General features: G+C 34.2%; 2 long non-coding RNA genes across 2 annotated transcripts; both read left to right on the top strand.

Moving 5' to 3' along the window:
• The first annotated feature begins 12,349 nt into the window (after positions 1–12,349).
• On the top strand, positions 12,350–15,613 carry LOC128039775 (uncharacterized). Its single transcript, XR_008194385.1, has 2 exons — positions 12,350–15,221; positions 15,304–15,613. It is a non-coding gene; the product is annotated as an uncharacterized LOC128039775 (long non-coding RNA).
• Positions 15,614–20,480: 4,867 nt separating this feature from the next.
• On the top strand, positions 20,481–20,891 carry LOC128039664 (uncharacterized). The gene is made up of 2 exons (XR_008194120.1): positions 20,481–20,670; positions 20,756–20,891. It is a non-coding gene; the product is annotated as an uncharacterized LOC128039664 (long non-coding RNA).
• The last annotated feature ends 344 nt before the right edge of the window (positions 20,892–21,235 follow it).

Raw genomic sequence — 21,235 nt, 5'->3', positions numbered from 1 at the left:
TTTTTTACTTTCATAAACATGCGTGTACCTATGATTTTCATATTATTCTTCACCATTTTGAAACACATATATATGTGTATACATACACATGTTCTTCAGATGTTACAATTCAAAACACATTTTTATATTATACATATATACGTTTTTGAGTTATTATAAATATTTCTCTTATTCTAAATGTACACCGTTATTTGTACTCATATTATATAGGTTTTAATATACATGTGCGTATTTTCATAATTTACCAATACATACACATATACATTTTATTACGTAAATATATACACATGTACATGCTTTTATATTTATTTTATTTTCACGATTTCCAAATACATACATGCATTTTATTATATTTTGATTGATATATCCCATTTCATCTTTTATGTGTATCTTTGTACATATCGTTAAATATATGTGTACACATATTTGTAAATTTAATTATATAGTGTACTTGTACATATACTTGTGAATATTTATTCATATTTGTCTTAGACTAGAGTATTTGTTTCATGTTATGCCTTAACCCTTTTTAGCATCTCTTTTAAAACATCTATTTTGATTTTCTCAAAGTATTTAAATCGTCCTATTTTATAAATTCCAAAATATTTGGCATTCATGATTCTCGTGAAAGATCGTGTCCTAACTTACTGGATCGTGATTATTTTTCGATGAATTTAGAAAGCCGAGTATTTGTTTCATAATAAATTCAAATTTTAAATAAAAGCTTATTCTCGAATTCAAAATGTTGGGTCCTAACTTCATGGTCATGACATTTTCTTCTCGAAATAAGAATTTTCAAAACAAAAGGCAATATTCGGTATTTTGAAGATTTAAAACATTGTGCCCTAACTCACTGGGTATGGTGTTTTATTTCTTTGAAATAGGAATTGTCTTATTATTTTAATTGTTCATGAAATAAAAGTTTCCTTTTAAAATCTTTTCAAATTTTCGACACCAAGGCATTAAAAAATCAATTTGGTACCAATTTTGGGGTTACGAGGTGCTAATCCTTCCTCGTATATGAATCGACTCCGAACTGCTTTTCTCAAATTTCGCAGACTAAAATTATTTTTAAGGTGGGCCGATCACACCTTAATAAAGGATCGGTGGCGACTCCAGTTTTGTTTTTTAAAGTCCACAACCAAAATTTTGTTTTCAAAAAAACGGTTTTGACAGCTTGGCGACTCCGCTGGGGACTTTGAGAGTCGAGCCATAAACTGATTATATTTGCCTTTGTGTCGAAAATCAAAAGTTTTAAAAAAATTCATGAGTTCCCTTAGCATTCATCGTTTTTTACATCTTGGTATGTTGGCGATTTTGCATCTGCATTTTGCATTTTACCCTTTAAGTGGGAGCGAGAAACTAGTCCTTCGTGAGGTTTTCACCTCCGTGCAGGGTAGTAGATCGCTTCCGGGATACATCCGTACCTATGTCTTCATGAGATTTTCATCTCCGTGCAGCCATAGGGAAATGTATCCTCGAATCGAACTCGATCCACACGAGCCTATAATGGGTGAGGATCGAGAATCACTGTTCAGTACCCTTACTTTAGAAACTAAACCTCATATAGTGAGCTTTAGGAACTTACCCTAGGTAGAACTATCCCAAAACCCTAGTAGATTCCTGAATAAGTGTTCCTGCTATGTTATATTGGATTATATCTTTATATGTGATACTAATTTGGGTTTATTTTGTTTTGATTACATGACATTTTTTTACTGCATGGCATTTCATCATAAAAAGAGGTGTTGATTCACGTTCGGTTGTTAAATAGAGAGTTTGTCATAAGGAAATGGGTTTCTTGATAAAGTGGAAAATAATACGGTCGCCCGAATATGTTCCGAGAAAACACAACAAGAGGAAGATGATAGTTTAATGGAGGACTACACAACCATTGTTCCGTTGCCCGAAGACTCAAGCTGACGAATATTCGAGAGCCGCTGAACTTTTTTTTAAGAGAAGCCAACGAGCATCACGACGATAAAGGAGCAACGAGTCACGGCCCAGATCAAGTAAAAAGGAGATAGAAGAGACATCCCTTTTGAAGAGTTCGTGAGATTTATCTTAATGCTTGAATGAAGAAGAGGAACGAATGACTCCGCCTATAAGGGCAAAATCGTATATATATCTGCTTTATGTAAAGAGATTTGTTTTCTAGTAAAGTTGTTCTAATAGAATTGAACCAAGAATCAACGTCTCTTTTTGCATTCATTTCATGCATTTGCATTTCATTGCATCATATGCATTAAACACCTCTAAATGATCCTAATTGATTAAAATCATTGCTCAGTTAACCTGGAAACCAACCAACCAACCCAACACCGATACGGCACTCGAGCAAAGACAAAAGATATGGATCAGAGATTAGAAAAGCTTGAACAGCACCAGAAGGAGATGCAAGACCGGCTTCAGCTACAAATGCAGGAACGGTTAGACAAGATGAAGCAAGAAATGTCTGAGAAGATGCGGGAATCTCAAGAGGATATAGTGGCAAAGTTAACCCGACTGATAACAAAGGGAAGTGACAAAGGAAAGGGCCCCATGGCAGATGCCGATGAGGGAAATGATGACGAATCTTTCTATTCTCCAGGTTTCACCCCTCCACATGAGCGAACTCAAGCTGAATACCCGCACAAACCCACTGTCACAATCAGGCTTCAGCAGTCCTAGGCCAGTGCTTCGAACTTTCAAGCTAGATTGGGCTCTAACCCCGAAAACTACCCTGTTAACTCTGTTATTCCTGACTTTGATGAAGTGGCTGAAAAGGAAAGAATAAATAAGGAGTTACCAAAACAGCTAGAGGAAAGGTGCAAATAGCTCGAGGAGAAATTCAGGGCGATGGAAGTCACCGAGAGCTATCGCGGGATTGACGCTAAAGAGCAAAGCTTAGTTCCAGATTTGGTACTCCCTCACAAGTTTAAGATGCCAGAATTCGAGAAGTACAATAGGAAAACTTGCCCAGAAGCTCACATCACCATGTTCTGCAGGCGAAAGGCGGGATATGTTAACAACGACCAACTCTTGATACATTGTTTCCAAGACAGCCTTGCAGGGGCAGCATCCAAATGGTACAATCAATTGAGTCGTGCCACGATTGGTTCATGGAGGGACTTGGCCCAAGCACTCATGAAACAATATAGTCATGTGACAGACATGGCTCCTGATAGAATCACCCTTCAGAATATGGAGAAGAAGCCGAGTGAAAGCTTTAGGCAGTATGCACAGAGATGGAGGGAGGTCGCAGTCCAAGTTCAGCCACCACTCTTGGAAAAAGAAATAACCATGCTGTTCATTAACACACTGAAGGCACCATTCATTACACATATGTTGGGGAGTGTCACAAAAAGCTTTCCCGACATAATCATGAATGGCGAGATGATCGAAAATGCCATAAGAAATGGAAATATCGATGCTGGAGAGAGTAACAAGAGGTCAGTCTCAAGGAGAAGAGAAGATGAGGTGAACAACATGGGTTACTCTAAATCAGTTACTGTAAGTCAGCCAAGGAAGATGACTGCTAACCGGCAAGGTTCATCGAGACAGAAGTGATGCAGGACAAAATCTGAGAGGCCCGATTCACGCCAATTCCAGTACCATATAGGAAACTGTATCAAAATCTGTTTGATGCCCATGTTGTTTCCCCTTTTCCTGTAAAGCCTCTACAACCTCCGTATCCCAAATGGTATGATGCGAACGCGCAATGTGAATACCATGCGGGAATTACGGGACACTCGATTAAAAATTGCACTGCCTTCAAGAAGCAAGTTGAAAGACTCATCGACATGGGTGTTGTCAAGTTTGGTGACTCATCAAGTGCAGAAAATCCATTACCCAATCATGATTGATAATGGAGGGAATGCAATGCTTTCTGGTTAGATATTCAACTGAGAGGTGTTATAAATAATGAGACTACAGAGGAAACCCTTATATTATTTAGAGTCTGTTAGAGTAATGTTCAGAACACATTTGTTGCTTTTAGCCTAGAAGCAATAAGAACTCCTTTGTGAAATGGGCTCATGTCTGAACATTATTATTTTTAATGTAATACATTATTGCAATCATCTTTGAGCAAATGTTCTTTCACTCTTTGCAATTCTTTCATTCTTATGAATTTTTTCTGCCAAACCATTTATTTATTCATTCATATCATTCACACATTCTTTTATACATTTCTTGGTACTTACTATGGGTCCCTAGATATCAATGACTTGAGTGACGCTGTTACAAGCTCAGAAATCTCCTCTTTAGCGAGACATGTGTTAGAGAGATCTCATGAATTTGAAGATGTCATAGATCGTAGCTTATCCTCTGATTTGTTGAGGATGATAAAGCAGTTTTACCTCATGAAGAGACAATGAAGACTGTGACCTTGAGGGAACATGTATGACTGAAGAAACAAAGCAAGACCTTATGAGTTACCCTAGGAATTCAATGATGTCTTCACATGGTCATACCTGGATATGCTCAGAGAAATTCCTTTACTGGGGCAATGTCTTTCACTTTGGTTTATCATAGTTTTGCTCATCGAAGTGGAATTGTCATTTCTCTGCATTTTTATCCCAAGAGGAAGATCCAAAGGCTCGTCTTAGAAAATTTCACAAGGGGAAGCAAATCCTTCCTATACAAAAGGATTTTAGAGGAAGATGAATGCCAAATTAAGAGGGTCCATATGTCATAAAGAAAGCCTTTTCTGGGGAAAATTTTTATCCTGAGTAAGATGGATGGTAAAGATTTTCCAAGCTCTGTAAACTCGAATTCCGTTCGAAAGTACTTTTCTTAAAAGGTGGGACCAAGGTGAAAGCCTACAAAGGGTGCTTTGAGTCAAAAAAAAAAAGAAGAGACCAGGGTGAAACCCTACAAAGGGAGCCTTGAGTAAAAAAAAAATGGAGAGGCTAAGGTGAAAACTCGCAAAGGCGCCTTAGACCAAAGGGATTTGAGTTGAAAACCCAAAAGGCGGCTCAAATGTTGATCGAATGGGGCATGAAGTAATCAGAGCGGCTCAAATCTTGATCGAATGGGATATCTGATGGTCTTCTTGCACTGCGAATCAGCAAGAAAGGGTATGCGACATCTTGGGGCATCGATAGAGTATGGTAGATCTCCTAAACACATGTCAAACCCGAAAGGTCTTGACAAGTTTGTACAGAGAAGTTCAAGCTACGATATCTGGGGCACCTAATCCTTATACCATTTTGTTATTCTTGGAACACTTCATTCATTTCAAGACACACATTTCTTTGCCATTTATCTTTATTATCTTTGACAACTTATTCATTTCAAAGGCTATGCTCGAACCAACTCTATTCTTATCCATAATCTTTTTGCAAGCATGTTGCATTAGAATAATGATTAATGGACTAATAAAACTTTCACAAGGGGAGTTTTGCATATTACTCTAGAAGTTTCTGAATAATATAGGAACCTCAAACAGGACTATTGTTTAGAACGCACTAGGTTGGAAATCTGATAAAGAAAAGTCTAAATTAAGACTACCCCTTTGAATTTTCGTCTAACAAAATGGCGAGATATCGTGTTGGTGAGAAAGCTTCAATCACCGAATAATAAGAAGAAGTTGTTCTTGGAGAGGAAAGTTTTTCATTTGTACATGAGCATTTGGTACAACACCCTGGGAATGGTGTAAGGGACCAAAAAGTTTCACATCCTGTATCCTCGAATTGTGATAGCAGAGGATTGAAAAAAGGTCAAATCTTTCTACCCTTGAGTTACAACGGGAAAAAGATGGTTCAAATTTTGCGTCCCAGTGGATCAAACTTAGAGGTTTACAGTGGGGGGCAATCTGGTCAAATGTTTCGTTGGAGACGTCAGCCGAGCAAAGAGGCGCTATAGCACATTTGCGATTAAACCTTAATAAACTTTGAGTAATGATAACCTAAGTGAAAATGAGGGATCATTCTCGAAAAAATGACATTCTGCATTCATTCAAATGTCATTCATACACACCTAGTTAGGAGCATTTGATTCATTTGATCATGACATCCTAATCATTAGGCATAGTTAGGTTCATAAAGTGAATTATACAGGTCATGTTCCCCAGAGAACAGATCGGTAAAATCATAAAGCCTTATCTCCCTGAACAAAAGTGGAGCAGTTGAAAGCGGCAGTCCTATCTTCCTATATTGGTAGCGAAGTGGATCGAATATCTGATCCGCATTCCCATCTTGGTGGCGAAGCGATCGAAGGAAAAGCAGATCTTGTCTTCATGTCTTGGCGTGAAGTAGATCAAAGATAACAGATCTCGCCTTCCCATACTGGTGGCGAAGCAGATCGAAAGAAAGTAGATCTTGTCTTCATGTATCAGCGTGAAGTAGATCAAAGTCAATAGATCTTGTCTCCCCATACTGGTGGTGGAGTAGATCTTGTCTTCATGTACTAGCGTGAAGTAGATCAAAGAAACAGATCTTGTCTCCCCATACTGGTGGTGGAGTAGGTCGAAAAAAACAGATCTTGTCTTCATGTACTGGCGTGAAGTAGATTAATGATAGTAGGTCCTATCTTCCTATATTGGTAGCAAAGTGGATCGAATATACATCTTCCCATACCGGCGGCAAAGTAGATTGAATATTACAAATTTTGCCTCCCTAAGCAGTAGTGGAGCAGATCGAAGATGGTGGATTTTACCTCCCTGAAGTTGCAGTGGAGTATATTGAAACCAGTAATTCTACCTCCCCGGTCGGCAGTGGAATCGATTGAAAAAGCAGATTTTGTCTTCATGTATTGGCGTGAAGTAGATCGAAGAAAACAGATCTTGTCTTCCTATACTGGTAGTGAAGTAGATCGAAGATATATGTCTTATCTCCCTGAAGTTGCAGTGGAGCAGACTGAAGTAACCAATCCAATCTCCTTGAAGTTGCAATGGAGTGGATTAAAGCCGCAGATCGCATCAGACTTATCTTTAAGTTGTAGTAGAGCAAATTGAAGCTACAAGTCTTATCTCCCTGAAGTTGCAGTGGAGCAGATTAAAGATAGCAAATTTTGTTCTTTTTGAGAAGCTACAAAGTACAAACCTTATCTCCCTGACATTGCGGTGGGGTTGATTGAAACGCTAGTTCCTGTACCTCTGAAGATGCAGTAGGAAGAAATGAAGCTATTAGAAGAAGAAAAGCACCAAGAAGTCGAGGCTTAGCAAATTTGAGCACAATTAAATTTGTTAGTCTTTGCTCTATTCCGTTACGACAATGAGCAAAGAGGGCATTATATAAACCCAAATGTGCGGGCCCAATCTAATACCCATTTTACATTATAATACTCAGCCCAAACCAACAAACAATACAGGACCTCATTAAAACTAAAAAGAAAAAAAAGAAAACCCTAGCAGCACTATGCACCCTAGCCACAGCAGCCTCCGCGCCTCCAGCAGACGTCCCAAGCGCCGCACGCCTCGGGGCCGATCCTCCCTACGTGCGCGCTGCTCCCACGCCCAGCAATCCCGTTTGTACTCCGTAGATCGCGCCGCCCGCCACGAATCCCGCACACCCTCCAAGCACGCACCTGCAAACAACCCAAAAAAGCAACAAATAGAAACAAATAGCAACGGAAAAGAAGGAAAATAGCAGATTTCGAATAGATAATAGTTTTTTTTTCTTCTTCTTTCTATTATTTTTAGGCTATAAAAGCCCTATTCCATGTACTCAAAATGGGGGGAATACTGAAAATGGAAAGAAAACACCGAATACAAAATTTTTAAAAGGTGAATCGCAAGTTTTTTTTTCTTTTTTTTATTTTGTTTTTTCCATAATAATAAAAGGGGAAAAGGGGAACCAACCTGGCCTAGGCGTGTTCGGATCCCTTCTTCGTCTCGATCGGAGAATAAAACGTCGTCGAAGGCCGTGGATGGCTTGAGCGGCGGCGGCGGCATGGAGGGCTGGGGGGTTGAAAACCCTAGCAAAATTTTTTTCCCCTTCTGTTTATTGTTTTAAAACAAAAAAGAATGAAGCAGAGATGTTCTTTTGAAAGGAAATTTTGGGTTTTAATTCTATAAGTAAAAGCAGCGCCGTTTAGGTGGTATGACTGCATAAATCGGCCTAAAGGGAAATGCGCATTTGGTCCTTCCTTTTGCAACGACTCAATTAAACCCTTTTTACTTATTTTAAAATTGGACCGAATATTTGATGTCCGTTTCAATTTAGTCCTTACTACTGACGTTTTGGAAGGAGGATAATTTCCTTTTGGTCCTCCACGCTATATGCGCATTTAAGTTGGTCCTAATTTTATTTTTTATTTTTTTCTAAATTCGTTTTTTCGTTTTAATTCGGTTTGGCCCATTTTTTTCTCCTTTATTATTTTTATCCTTATTTCTATATTTCAAAAGCACATACGATTATATATACATGCATTTCAATGTAATATACGTACTTGTATATATACATTTCGTGCAGCTTTTTTACCTCTACATATATATTATTATATTTTAGTTTTTTTACTTTCATAAACATGCGTGTACCTATGATTTTCATATTATTCTTCACCATTTTGAAACACATATATATGTGTATACATACACATGTTCTTCGTATGTTACAATTCAAAACACATTTTTATATTATACATATATACGTTTTGAGTTATTATAAATATTTCTCTTATTCTAAATGTACACGTTATTTGTACTCATATTATATAGGTTTTAATATACATGTGCGTATTTTCATAATTTACCAATACATACACATATACATTTTTATTCGTAAATATATACACATGTACATGCTTTTATATTTATTTTATTTTCACGATTTCCAAATACATACATGCATTTTATTATATTTTGATTGATATATCCCATTTCATCTTTTATGTGTATCTTTGTACATATCGTTAAATATATGTGTACACATATTTGTAAATTTAATTATATAGTGTACTTGTACATATACTTGTGAATATTTATTCATATTTGTCTTAGACTAGAGTATTTGTTTCATGTTATGCCTTAACCCTTTTTTAGCATCTCTTTTAAAACATCTATTTTGATTTTCTCAAAGTATTTAAATCGTCCTATTTTATAAATTCCAAAATATTTGGCATTCATGATTCTCGTGAAAGATCGTGTCCTAACTTACTGGATCGTGATTATTTTTCGATGAATTTAGAAAGCCGAGTATTTGTTTCGCAATAAATTCAAATTTTAAATAAAAGCTTATTCTCGGGAATTCAAAATGTTGGGTCCTAACTTATTGGTCATGACATTTTCTTCTCGAAATAAGAATTTTCAAAAACAAAAGGCAATATTCGGGTATTTTGAAGATTTAAAAACATTGTGCCCTAACTCACTGGGTATGGTGTTTTATTTCTTTGAAATAGGAATTGTCTTATTATTTTAATTCGTTCATGAAATAAAAAGTTTCCTTTTAAAATCTTTTCAAATTTTCGACACCAAGGCATTAAAAAAAATCAATTTGGTACCAATTTTGGGCGTTACGAGGGTGCTAATCCTTCCTCGTGCGTAACTGACTCCCGAACCTGTTTTCTCAAATTTCGCAGACTAAAATTATTTTTAAGGTGGGCCGATCACACCTTAATAAAGGATCGGTGGCGACTCCAGTTTTGTTTTTTAAAGTCGACAACCAAAATTTTGTTTTCAAAAAAACGGTTTCGACAATCTTTATTTCCTAAATTCTAACCTCTAAATTTTTTCATATTTCCACCAAGCATATCTTCCGGTTTTCCATCTCTCTTTATCATCTTTGATGTGACTTGATTAAACAATGGTCTTTTTGTTTCTATCTTTTAACCATAACTATTAATTTAAAAAGATCCTATAGGATTCCACTATAATAAAATATCATTTTAAAGGTTACAAAATTTTATAAGAAATATTTTATGAACTTTAACTATTTAAGCAATTTTTCCTTGATCATTTTTCTTTTTATTCATTTATTATTATTATTATTGTTGTTGTGTTGTTGTTGTTGTTGTTGTTGTTGTTGTTTTCTTTTCTTTTCTTTTCTTATTGGAAGGCAATTGAGTAACTTTTCATCTTTATTGAAATCTGAACTTAAGTAAATCTTAGGGTCCGTTTGTTTGCAGGAAAATATTTTCCGGGTTTTCCATTGTTTGGTTATTTGGAAAACATTTTACATTGTAAATGGTTTTCAGAAACACGGGAAAATAAAGAAGGGATTTAGGGAAAATGTCTTACCAATTTTTTTTCGGTAAGACATTTTCCATATCTTTCCTCCTCCTACCGTGCTTCTCCTTCTTCAATTTGTGCAACCAGTTCACTTCACAAAGCTCCAGGTAAGTCATTCATCTCCTTCTTCAAGCTTTATTTGTTATGATTCTGATGATCTAGGTTTCTGTTGTTTAGACTTTCCTCTGTAACTGATGGTGGTGTTTCTGCTGCTGCAACTTCTGTCATTTTCAACCATGTAAAACATGCCAGATAATGTAAAATCATGGGATAGCCTTTATGATTCGGAACTAAAAACTAGCTGAAAATTTTTCCCATCCCAAAACAGACTTATTAAGTTCAACAAACAAACATGATAGGTTGTGTTTCTGGAAATGAATCATATAAAAGTAATTACAAGTAATTTGGTAGGACATGCAATCCATATCATATTTATGACCAAATTCGTCTAGCAAATGCAGTATGTTGGCACAGAAAGCAGGGGAAACAACAGAGTAACATTTTGATTAAACAAAACTGGATCCTTTTCTTTTTTTTTCTTCTCAGCAGCACATGCAATCAATATTATCTTCCAAAATATGTGCAAACAACATCTTCAAAAAAAAAAACCACATACTCTTTTTTGTTTTTTTAAATGATTGCCATGACCAAATTAGAAGTTTGAGAGAAACAAGAGAAAACAATTATACTTTGAGGAAGAGGGATGATCACACTCTTCTTCTCTGCACCTGCTTCATCTTCATTCTCCATCTCTTCTTCCTTAATGAGTTGTGGTCATTGTTGTTCTTCTTGCATGTCCTCCTTGGGTTCAGAGGCTTCATTTTATTGGCTTCCTCCTCTCCCTTCACGTAGTCCTTTAACTTAGCCACTGATACACTATCACTTTCCGTCTCTAATTTCTAAGGTAAAATGGTATACAGATTTTAACAAACACCCAAAAAAAAAAACAAAAACTAACAGAGAAACAACAGATAGAGCATAAAGAAAGAGAGAAATAAGGTGTTTGGAAGTGTCAGGTGGAAACTACAAAGGGTGGTTGTGGTGGGTACAAATAGAAAATTTAAAGAGAAAGGTGCTTAATAGAAAATTTATTAATATGTATATTAATATATGTAAAAACAACTTTTCCGGAAAATATTTTTAGGAAATCTACCAAACAACATAAAATATTTTACACAGATTCATCCAGATACTAGAAAAGATTTTTAGTAAATCATTTTCCAGAAAAGTAAATCATTTTTCAGAAATCATTTTCCGGAAAACATTTACTTGCAAACAAACAGACCCTTAGATAAATCTTTTCCACTATCTTCATTAAGGGTAAATTACACTCAAGGTCATGAAACTATTAGTAATTAGTTTTTGTTTTGGTCACTTAACTTCAAAAAATTACAAAATGATTATTGAATTATTTGAAAGTTTTAATTTAAGTCATTGAGTTGTTCAAATAGTTGTTTATGACATTCTCTGTTCGCACCGCCTATACCAAAATCAAAAGCTGTATTTCTACTTCTCTTCTATAGTTTAATTTTTTTTTTCATGAACAAGCTTTAAATATCACAAATTTATAAACCAAAATTTAAACAATTTTTTCTCAAAACCAAATAACAATAATAACTTTGCATTATGATATAGATAACAAAATGTTAATATCAAAGTACACATTTTGCCATCTATACCATAATTACAATATTTAATTTTAAAATATGAATTTGACACCTACAAATGATTAAGAGATTATAAGTAATGTTTATAGTTATACTAAAATGTAATATTAAATTTTCTAACTGTATTTATTATTATTATTATTATTATTATTATTATTATTATTATAGAATCTAAAGAAAACCAAACCATAAGATATGAGAAAAATCTCAATTTAATAATGGTAAACAAATCCTCTTATAATTTATCAAAATTTTTAATATGATAGCTGTATTTTTAATTTGTCTGATTTAGTATCTCAACTTTTTCTATGTCTAACCTTTTGATACCTCTGGCGACATTAATTTCTGTCGATTTTTACACGTGGGCCAATGAATAGACGTCACATGATAGGGTAGGCCAAGTCTAAATTGATAAATGGGTAGAAAGGAGGACTTGCAAATAATTTTACCTTTTTTGTTCTTTTCTTTTCAACAATTTTTGTTGTTGCAGAAACACATTTTGCCTTTTTGACTCATTTTCAATGGTAAAAGCTTTGGGGATTACTTATAAGAGAGAAAATAAATAAATATGAATGCCTAGGCAAAAAATAAACTCACTTCTTAGATGTTATAATAGCTTAAATGGTTCAGGTAGAGACTCAAATCCATTATCAAAGATGAATCCTTGATTTGATTTATCATCAAGAAAACCAAACCCCCTCCAATCATCATAATTTCTTTATCAATTTCTTCTCCACTAAAAATCGTTGCCGTCGAGCTTGAAACCATCGCCAAACTCAGAGGAGGCAGTTGTGTTGGGCACTTGCCACGTTCTCAATAATTTGCAACCGATCTTTACAAGTAACAACTTCCTCTTGACTCACTATCATCATCAATGACAACAAGCTTGGAGAGAATGAATATATATCGATGAAATCAGGAGAGAAAAAAGAACAAGATTTTTTTTAATTTAGTTTCGATGAGAGAAAAGAGTATTTAGGGGATGTCGTTAGGTTCATCGTGGAAGAGAAGAAAATGAAAAAGAAGAGTGGAAGAGAAAAAAAATAAAAATAAAAATAAAAATAAAAATAAAAATGTTGAAAGTGGATAATAAAAAAAGAAAAGATAAAACTTTATGCAAATCCTATTTTGATTGTTTAGGCTTAATTTGGTTCAATGTAATGGCAAAGCCATTACAGGACAGTTCCAATTTCTACAGTAAAGCAGAGGTTTGGTTCGTTGGAAAGCTTAAAACGCCGAATGCGATTACAGCTTCATTCCGAAAATCGTTGAATAGCCATTCAGGGGAGGAGGTGCCGAATTGGCTATTCCAACCTCTCCACAGGATGACCTTTTTTTCCCTTCCTAAACTAAAATTTCTCAATGGTTTCAGTTTTTTTTTTCTTTAGCCATCAACAATCACACGCTCAAATAAACCTGAAAGGAAGCAAATCAACTTGAAGGCGAAAGACCCACACTTCGTTTACCATTCCTAAACGATTCTAACCCATCACTAGAATCGCCTAGTGCTTATTAAGGCCTTATTTGTTTTGATGGTAAGTTTTTTTTTTCTTTCTCTCGAATAGAGAAGTAAACCAATGGCTTATAGTCGTATTCATTCAATAAGTTATCCATTATCTACATGTCCAAAATCAAGGTTGATAAATTGAAACTTTCAGGTTTCATTTTCCTTTTCAAGGTTGCCATCTTATTTTACTGAACATTTGTAATTGAAAAAGGTTGAATTTTTTTCTAGGTTCAAAATGAAGTAGCTTTTTCATTAGGTCATGGGTTTTCAATTTGCAGAACTCCCTATGTTAAATGTTCATAAAAGCTAGGTGAACAACCACTGGGCATTTCCGAAGTTGTTGAGAAGTGGGTCTCCTTTAAAAGATTGAATTCAATTTATCAAAATCTTGAATTAGAAGCCCAAAGTTACTAAATTTTTGAGGGTGCAGGAAACCAGTGAAAAAGGTTGGAAAGAACGAGCATCACTTGTGGAAGAAAAGAGATTCAGCTGGAAAGGCACTCAATCTTGTTAGAATTATAAGTTTAATTTGTTTATTTGTTCTATATTGGGTATAGTTTTTAGTTATAGTATGGATTTAGTAGTTGAAGTTTAATTTCGATTTTTAATGATGTTTGTGTTGCATTTGTTTTGTGATTTCACTATTATTGTATACCCACTGATTGAAATCTGTTTTGTACTAATGTTGTTGGAGTTATTCTATTATTTATTGAGAATCCATTTTACTAAAATTTTAGGAGCCATTTTATTTTTTTCTGTATAAATTAGGGCTATTGTTCCTTCTGCAACCATGGAAGACTTTTGCTACTCATCCATAACACCATTTACAGCTTGAACCAAACTTGCTTTATTCTGCGGGTGGCTGCTTGAACCAAACTACTTTATTCTAGGCATCACTTTTGATTGTAATCAATTTCTTTTTTGGGCTTAATTTATATGCAGATTTAGTTATAATGATTCTTAGGTTTGATTGACTGTACGATTAATTTGGTGTAGTGGGTACAATATGCAAAGACAAAGTCAGATTGTATCGCCAAAAATGATGGAAACTTTGTTCCCAGAGAAAAGAAGAAGTAGGAAGAAAAATGTGACAACCTTGCGTTTTAGTTCTTTGAATTGCTATATATGCATAATGCATGGTCCTTATTGACTTAAAGAAAATGGTTTCTCTTGTATTTCATTTTGTTATCGTGTGAATGTAATTATTGCAATTAACGTGTTTATATTTTTCATCATTAGTCTACTACCCTTTTGACCATAAGAAAAACAGGGGTGTAACAGAAGATAGTTTTTAAATACATGGTGCCTTTTTGGTTAGAAGTTAGAACTTGGATGTTTTAGTTTTCTTTTTTATTTCTAATTACACATTTCTATATGACTACCTATTTGTTAATTTCTGTGGGGAGAAATGCCTTCACTGAAACATTGAGTTCTTTTTTAATGATGCTATTCTGGGGCCAGATATTTTAACTTTTGGAATATTGTTTGTAAAGAAAACAGTCTTATAGAGTTACTTTTTATTTGGGAAGGGGGCAGGGAACTTAAATTTTGCATCTTCCTCTGGTTTTCTTACGTTAAAATATTTATTGAATGATTATTTGGTGTGCTTCTACTGATTCAACCTATTTGTTCAAGATGCTATAATTTAAGCTGTGGCTATTGACTTTGTTCTGTTTAGTATTTTCTCGAGTTAAATTAGGTTTCATGAAGTCGCTGATACTCAGATGACAAAGTAGATGTTGAGCAAAGGACAAGAAGCTATGATGGGAACATATGACACCTTTCTGTTTGCATTTGATATGGATAACAGAGTGGATGAGGCTGGATCATTGTGGAATATGGTTTTACATACACACAATTGTTCTATCTCAAAACGGTTATTTTCTAGGAAATATAGGTCCATGCAACTATAGAACTGCTTCAGTTATCTCCTTTTTATATTTATGCTTAAACAACTCAAGAATTCTCTCTTTTAACAGGTGAACGATTCAATGAGACTGTGGGATTACATGGCTCCAAAGGTTCTTAAACATAATTATGGCCCAGAGGTTGATATGTCTGGAGTGCTGGAGTTATCATCTATATTTTACTTTGTGGTATGCCACCATTCTGGGTAGGTTTGTCTTTCTATTTTCAAGTACTTCCCTTTGCTTTTCACATCATAAAGGTTGTATCTCGATATAAATGTAGAGACAATGTGTGCTTCCAGAGTTTGGATAAAAAAAAAGAGAGATATAAAGAAAAAAAACTTTTAAATTATCTTTAATATTATGTATCAAGAGTTTGATATATTCTTTTGCATACGGTTCACTATCTACTCTTTTACTTTTAGAAAAATAGATGTAAACTACATTTCTCGTGTTTACATATAGAGACTAAGGGCTAGTTTGGATGGGTGGTGTGTTTACTTCCGGTGAGGTTAAAAACAGCGGTGGCGGTCAGATTAGTTACTGTAGCGGTGAGATTGGGTACTGTAGCGGTGAGATTAGAAACAATGGTGGAGTGTGTGTTTAGATTCAAACGCAGTTGTAGCGGTGAGGTGAGAATGAAAAATGACTATTAAGGACATCAGATTAGAATTGATATATAATAGAAGTTATTTAAATTATTTTACTTTTTTAAAATGATTAAAATATGCAAATTCATTTAATAAAATATTAAAATGTATCTTCTAATATTTTAATGAATTATATAATTAATTTAAATTATTTATTAGATAAAATGATAATTATTTTTAATTTTTTATAGTTATAATTAAATATTTTTTATAACAATGATAAATATTATTTTCACAAATAATAACATTATACTTGGATCAAATTTTGAAGTATCTAAACGGATGATTTTTAATAAAAAAATATAGTAACATAAGACATAACAAGTTTCATTATTACTAGAAAATAGGTTATGATACAAAATGTGTTTACAAATAGTGATTCATTAAACTAGTTCATATGGTTTCCTTTAACATTGTGATTTCAAGGTCACTTTCTCTGTTAGAAGAACTTGATTCACCTCTGTCAAACTGGCTTGAAGAGACTGGCATGTCCGGTATATTATCAAATTCTCGAAAATCCTCATCATTTGACCAAGCATGTCTTCGAATGTAATTATGCAAAATCATTGTTGCAATAACTATTAAAACTTGCTTGTCGAATGAATAACTTGGAATATCTCTTAATATTGGTTATTTTTTTTCCACACTCCAAATGTTCGTTCAATCACAGAGCGTAACGAAGAATGGGCATGATTAAAGATTTTTTTTTCCAGATACTTGATGATTACCTCGACGAAAATCAGGTAAATGATATCGTTCCCCCCTATATGGACCTAGAAAACCTGCCATTTGTGGATATCCGAAATCCACAAGATAATATTTTCTTGCAAAAAAAGTAAAACATAATATCAAGTTTAAAAATAAATTAAAAATTTTAATATTTTTTATGTAAAAAGTAATTAAAAAATTAAAGTTCGACCTGGTGGAGGGTGTGGAAACTTCAACTCTTGCTTTCTAAGTGCTTGCAAAAAAAATCTACTATCACGTGCTGTTCCTTACCAACCAGGAAATGCAAAAATAAAGCACATGTTGAAGTCACAAGCTGCCATAATATTTTGAGTTGGTTCACCTTTCCGTCCGATATAAGGTATTTGAGAAGAAGGCGAAATGCATGCTTTTATGTGTGTTCCATCTATGGCCCCAATACAATCCTTTAAAATAAATACAAGTAATGAGATAAAAGTTAGAAATAATTTATGTTTTAAAAATATAAAGATCGTGTAAATTTTACCTTAAAGTGAGGCCAATATCTCGTATCATGTCGAATATGGTTCGGTACTTCCTCGAATGGACCTTCAATGGGTTTAATCGTGTCTATTCCCATTCGAGCAAATATATGCAACATATCAGTAAAAATTCGACTAACAGTTTCCCCAGATCGTTGAAATCGCTCTGTTGCATTTGAATTTGATTTTTAAAATACACTACATATATTTTTTATTTTTAAAATACACTACATATATTTTTTTTATTTTTAAAATACACTACATATATATTTTTTATTTTTAAAATACACTACATATATTTTTTTATTTTTAAAATACACTACATATATTTCTTTATTTTTAAAATACATTACATATATTTTTTTTATTTTTAAAATACACAAATACAATGCAATTTCCCCATCCCCATATTCCCTTTTCCATCGATTCCCCTCTTCCACCGTGCCCTCCTCCCATTTTCCATTCCCATTTCCCCTCTTCCACCGTGCCCTCCTCCCATTTCCCATTCCCATTTCCCCTCTTCCATCGATTCCCCTCCTCCCATTTCCCATTCCCATTTACGGTTGCTTCTTCAAATTGAGGCAGTAGGATTGTTTCTGGTTTTGCTTTGGATCAGGTGTCTAGCAAGCACCATGTTGTGGAGTGGGAATCGGGTAAAGAAGGTTGCACAATGCATGTCTCTCCTGATCAACTTTGGCCTCATACCAAGGTTCGTTTTTTTTCTTGTTTTGTTTCTAAAGGTGGCAGCAAACTCAAAATGCTCATCAGCTATGTTGACGATTTACCTACTGGGTTTTTCAATTTCTTTCATTTGTTTATAAACATCAATGGTTATGTATTTACTGCTGTTGATTGGATTAAAATATAGGGTGTTTTCTCACTTATGTCTAACATAACATGTATAAAATATCAATGTTCGTTCATATACTGCTTCTATAAATGTGTGTGTTTATATACATACGCCTGAGTATTTTGCATCAGCCAAGCCAAGTCTTAGATGGAATTTTATCGAATCAGTTAATATGAGGTTGTCTGTGGTTTGAGATTGTAGGACCAAGTTCATGTTGGAGTCTCTACATAGATGCACATCTAGAAATTTATGTTTCATCTAAGATTGTAAATATTTTTTATATATCTTCTTTTCCTAAATAAGAAATGAAAAGAGGTTGTTTAACAAATTATTTAGTTTAATCAGTATTAAAGATTCTCTTTGTATTTTTTCATAGTTTATAATCTCTTTCTTTTTCATCACACTACTTGCAGAAGGTACAACTCATCTCCTCAAAAAACCCAGTTCCATAGTTGAAAACCTTCAAAACTAATATTTTAAATTTTTTTCTTTTTTTCCTCTATTTTCCTCAACTACCCCATCTCAAAGTTCATGGTTAAAGGTCAAACCTTTGGCTTCAGTTTAAGCTTTAAATCCATGGCTCTGGCTATTAGGCTTTTTTGGGGTTTATTTTTCAGCTGTTTTATTTGATGATAATGTAGCTTCATTTGTTTCTGTGTGGACATTTTAGGGTTAAAGTGATCTCCTTTTAAAAAGGGTATACTCAAATGAAAATGTTTAGCTTTTCTCGTAGACGTATGAAGCTTAACAGGTCAGTTTCTTCTTCTTCTTCTTCTTCTTTTTCTTTTTACGTCAATGAAGAAAAATGTAAGAAATTGAGGGACTTAGTATATAAATATGCAAACTTTGCTTTATATTTCTATACCTTATTTGGTGCATTGATGTGTTTTTTAGAGTGAAAAAGGTACAACTTTCAAAATCTGTTCATGGAACTAGAAGCCCTATAAGACCATCCAAAAGAAACAACAATACAATTGTAAGGCATTTTTTTATTTGATACTTGGTTTTGTTTTTAATGGGAAATTTGTTAAATTAAACCCTTCAAACTTGTTTCAGGTGGAACTTGGTTTTACTTTCTCATTTCCCGTGTTGCAATCATCAATTTCTTTTGGAACACTTGTTAGGTGCTTGGTAAGGCATTTGAAGGATTGAGTCTCTATAGAAGAATTGAGAGAGCGATTCGAGAGCTAGCAACCCCTTTTGAGTCAAGTTTACTTTGTAAGTTACTAGTTACTTGAGTTCACATCTTCACTTAGCAATTTTAGTCCACTTATGACTGGAAAAGAAGTACCTAAGTTAAACATTTAGGCATTGACATTCACCTGATATCATGAAGCTTTGATCAATTACCATCTAAACGTTAATATTTTCATATGAGGTGCATGTTGTAGATTATTGCTGTCATTTTACAGTTAATTCTTGTGGATGTTTTCTGCACTATGGTCTATGAACACATTTTCTTCTAATTTCTTATGGTTATTAGAACATCATCATGTTTGTCCTAAGAGATTGTTGGAATGTATAGCTTTTGGAATAAGTTTAGCCCCTAAGTGCTGATTCTTGAATGTTAGTGGAAATTATACCTAAAGCAAAATATCAATGAACTAGATTTGTTAGTGGAAATTATAGCTTGTAATGACTTTTTGGAGTCCTTTTACTTGATTTATTTTCCATTCATCTTTCTAAAGGACTTCATAATGCAGGTATTTTCAGCTTTTGGATTTGTCAGTTAGGATGTTGCTGCCTATGGGATAATGTGTATATCATTTAGAACCATACTACTCAAAAGAAAAGCAATAACAATAACAACAATAATAACAGTGAGTGACAGCAAACCATCTCACCCCGAAGGAAGAACAACACTTTTTAACCAACCGTCCAATGTTGCAAACAATCTGCACAAAGCCATTGCCTCCAATTAGGTAAAAACATCCATTCTTTTACTTTTAATAAAGAATTTAGCTTCGAGGAAAAACTATTTTAAAGAATAAATATACCTTGCATCACTATAGAGATTACTATCTGAGAGTGCACTAATTAGTGTAAACTTCCCCTGTTAATTAAGAAAAAGGGTAAATGTTGAGCATGAGAAAATAGAGGGAAAAAACACAAGATATCTCTAACTTGTTAGTTTGATTGAAGAAACAGAAGATCCTAAGCTGCCACAACCAAGAACAAAGCAAAAAAAGGGAGAAACCAGCAAAAACGAGGGACAAACCAGTAAGAACAAGAGAGAAACCAGCAAGAACGAGGTAAGAAACTGCCGTTTTGTTCCCAAATCTGAAAACAAATAAGATTGGGAAAGAAATTAGATTAACATCTAAGGACAATATGGTAAATTAATAAATTAAAGTATGAGTATTATTGTCTTCCCAAATGTCTACTGCCCCAGCTGGAGCTTTTACCACCAGTCAGCTTAAGGCTGTCCAGTGCAGTAAAAGCTCCTCACTGTGTTGGAAGCAAAATGTTCCAAAGGTTGTCCAGTCTAATCCCAGTGCAGTCCGATTGAAAATAAAGGGGAAATTTATCAACGCGCTGTAGTGCCTTAGAATCCAAAGGGGGCCTAAGCAGGGGGTGGCACAAGTAATTATTCGCTCTACTATTGACTTTAAGAGGGACCCATGGCCTAAGGTTTCGGACAATGCAAAGGACCTTGTAAAGAAAATGCTTAATCCTGATCCAAAGTAGCGTTTTACAGTACAAGAAGTGCTTGGTAACCTTCTGTATATGTTACATTCTTTATTTATGTTGATATATATTTTCTATGCGTGAAAAATCATCCCAACTATTGTATGTAGAACATCCATGGCTACAAAATGCCAAGAAAGCACCCAATGTTCCGTTGGGTGAGATTGTGAAAGCTAGGATCAAACAATTTTCTATAATGAACAAGCTGAAGAAGAGAGCTCTAAGGGTAATAATCCACTTGATATATATTTTCTATAATGAACAATTTTCTATCCCTTTCATGTACTTTTCAAATCATGTAAATTGAGAGTATCGTTCCACTTGGATTTGGATTTCTTTTTTCTTTTGCATGTCGTTAATTATTCAAGATCGTATATGAGTTTGACTTTCTAAGAGTAGCCAATGCTATGGAGAGAATTTTCTATTTCTTATACAAGAATAACATAAAGAACTATGAGTTTTTCAATAACATAAAATGAGGAATGGCTTTTGAGACAAATGGATTGCGGATCTAAACTCCTTTTCTTCATGTTTTTGAATAACATAAAGAACTATGAGTTTTTGAATAACATAAAATCAAGGATTATGGT

Source organism: Gossypium raimondii, chromosome 3 (genome assembly GCF_025698545.1).
Source record: "Gossypium raimondii isolate GPD5lz chromosome 3, ASM2569854v1, whole genome shotgun sequence".
Lineage (NCBI taxonomy): Eukaryota > Viridiplantae > Streptophyta > Magnoliopsida > Malvales > Malvaceae > Gossypium > Gossypium raimondii.
The sequence above is the reverse complement of the archived record's forward strand: the minus strand, read 5'-3'. Positions and strand labels throughout refer to the sequence as shown.